Genomic DNA, 3279 nt, shown 5'->3' on the forward strand with positions numbered 1-3279 from the left:
AGGGTTTGAGACTTAGAGGGGAAAACTAACCTGACAGGGAGAATGTACGGATACAAGAGCACCTCCAGATCTCAAGATTAACAAGCTGACACGGACGCCTGGCGCCGGCCCAGTGTAATGCCAAGATGGATCTGGGGTGGGGATGGATCTGAGAGGTCTGGAGGGCTCACCCCAGGGCTGCAGCTCTTCCCTCGGCATGGCTGTGACGCCATCGCAAGCAATGATCAGGTGTCCAACAGCTTTTCTTCTAAAATCATCTTTAATGTAGTTTTAATAATTTTTTTGCCTCATTTACCAGATAAATCATCTAAATAAATAGATGCTATACAGTCTCTTACCAACATCAGTAGAAAAATAAAACCACGCTCTGCATCTGCTCCAGCTCTCCCCGCACACGCTCACTCAGAAAAGGCATGTGCTTGGAATCGACTCACGCCCCCCAACCCCTCCCAAATACATTCATTTAGTCTGAACAAAGCTCGACGCTCATTCTGTGCAAAGGAAGCGTTCTTGTGCTGAGCCCTGGAGACCCGGTGGGCCAGTTATAAAGCAAAGGCAAAAACCACCAGACCAGCAAAGCGCCCTCTCCCGGGGTAGGAGCCAAAGAGGAAGCTGGCGACGGGACCACCATCCTGAGAGCAGAGGTGGTCCTCGAGTGGCCTGTGGCATCAGCAGGGGGGTGGCTGTGACAGGGGCCGAGAACATGCCCTTTGCCCCACCCCACAGCAAAACAAAAGTACCAACCGGTCTCTACATTCAAAACAGGTGGGGCTGGGGGAAGGAAAGGCAGGTGGTCCAACTTTTTCAACCCCCCTCCCCAAGTGAGTACTGGCCTTCTAGGGTGGCTATGGGGTGGGGAGGGAGGTCGTGCCCATCTTGTCCCCTAACCCCAAGCCCCGCTGGGATGCTCAGGGCTGGAGGAGGCCTGAAGGCCACTTCCAACCCCTCGCAAAGGTCTCTGTCCTGTGTCCTGGGTGAGTAGGTCCTAAGAGCTTTGGCTCCCAGGGTTCAGCCCTCCAGACAGCAGGGTACCCTGCAGGCGGTGACGGGTTGAGAGTCAAGCAGTGTTCCACCGCAGCAGCCACCTCATCTCACAAAAGAGCCCCCCCTCCAAACCAGCACGTGACACAAACAGCTCTTCAAAGTGAGGCCGGAGGAGGCCACCTGTCCCCGGGGATGGGGGAGTGATTTCTATTGGAAGCTGCCAGCCAAGTCCAAAGCCAGAGCCAGCATCTTTCTGTCACAGCGAGGCCCCTGCCACCACCCTCCCCTCTGCCAGGAGCTCCTGACCTGGGACAGCCGCCCACTCTGGCTGCCCATCCCCTCCCCAGGGCTCCGGGCAGCAGGGTTCCCCACAGCCCCTTGGTCCACCCCCACATACTCTACACACAAACCCCTAGGCTGAGGGTGAATCAAGTCATGGGGTGGGGGGTAGTGCCATCCCCCAATGGAAGCACTGAAATGACCCTGGACAACGAAGGACTGAAGAGGAAGGCGGGACCCACACGCAGGGATCTGGGATCTGGCCAGCAAGGCACCCCAAAGAAAAATGGGGTGCAGGGTGTCTTTGGTTTGGGAACTTGGGAAGAAGGGGTCTGGGGATGAACTGCCCTATTGGAGGAGCCTCAGCAGGATTCTGCCTACTTCCTGAGGACAAAGCAGAGCGTGGAGCTGGCCCTGGGGCGGGGCGGGGGGGTCGGGACCCAGTGCCTGGCCTGAGATGGGGACAGGGGAGGGAGTCAGTCTTGCACTTGCTCCCCTGGTGCCCACCCCCAACCTGGCTTCTCCCCTACAGGGCCAGGGGAGGGAAGAGGTTACTCCTCACCGCAGGGAGAAGCCACTAGTCCACAGGACGCGTCTGTGCAAACTGAAAACAGAGCGCCCCCTCTTCTGGCGGACACAGGCCCTGCCAGGGCGGGGGCAGGGGGCGGGGCGTGGACACAGCCTGACCCACCCTCCGCTACAGCCCGATCACAGGAAGACATGGCAGAGGTCCCCCCACGGGGAAACAAGGTTAGTCCCAGCTGCAGCATTGAGGGTGGATGCGGGGAGACCCAGAACAAGAGGAGGAAGGGTGTCAGGAGTCAAGGGCTGCCCTGAGAAGGTGGTGGGACGCTCCCTCCCTCCCTGACCACCCACACCCACGTCTGGTTGGCTGAGCTGGAGGCGGGGGCAGAAAAAGAGGGGAGGGGAAGGGCTGGAAAGTCACCTGAGTCAGAGAGAACAGGGGCCCCGGCGGGGAGGGGGCGCGCAGGAGAGGAATGGAACCCAAGTGCCTCAGAGCTTGCGCTGATGCAGGGCACACATGCACACACTTGCACGCCTGTGACTGAGCTGGTGCAGGGCATACACACACACACACACACACCTGCACACCCGTGACTGCGCTGGTGCAGGGGACACACGCACACACCTGCGACTGGCCAGGTGAAACCGCAAGACGGCATCCCACACCTGGAGCACTGAAGGCCATCTGGCCGCCCCTTGCCCCCCGCCCCGCCCCCAGCCAGACCCCTGCCCTCCACTGACGGCCCGAGCACGCCGATTGGACAGATCCTGTCAGGTGAAGCGCTGGGAGGGTGGGGTGAGTGGGGGTTGCCTATGGCAAGCTCTTTTGTGCTGTGACTCACCCCCTCATTCACCCATTCACCTGGTCAGGGTTTCTAAACAGGAAGTTTGCAAGACCCGCTGCACACGGCTACAGACATCTGCGTGCAGTCACGAGGGCACGAGGGACAGTGCACACACCTGCGAGGCCAGGTGCGCACGTGAGCGGTTTTCACAGGCCAGGTGGCGGGGGAGTAGCTCTCAGCGGAAGGGGCTTGTTACTGGCAACCACTCCACCCAGGGAAGGGAGAGACCTCTCTGGGTTGTGGCCAGCCATCTCCAACCCTTCCCGGCGGCCCCTCAGCTCTCAGACCCCGTTGCTTTTGCTCAAAGCCAGCCTCCACCTCCCCCGTAGAGCTGGAGTGGAAAGTTGAAAGACCCCTCCCCAAACACACACACAGAAGGGCAAAGGGGTAACCAATCAGAAAGGCTGGGGCAGGATGTGCGGGGGGAGGGTTCAGGTTACTCCTTTAGTCCCGGGACCAGTTGCTGTCTCTCCGGAGAAGAAGGGGGCCAGAGGGGTCCGGGGGAGGCTGGCCCTGTCCCCGTCCTGCCCTGGAGACGGCGCCCCAAGTGACAGAGCAGTGCCAGGCCTCCCCAAGCCCCGCCCCGCCCCAGCTCTGTAAACGTCCGTCTGTCCGTCCGCGCAGATAAAGGGGCTGGTGGACGGGA

Source organism: Giraffa tippelskirchi, chromosome 4 (genome assembly GCF_054371585.1).
Source record: "Giraffa tippelskirchi isolate mGirTip1 chromosome 4, T2T-mGirTip1v1.2.pri, whole genome shotgun sequence".
Lineage (NCBI taxonomy): Eukaryota > Metazoa > Chordata > Mammalia > Artiodactyla > Giraffidae > Giraffa > Giraffa tippelskirchi.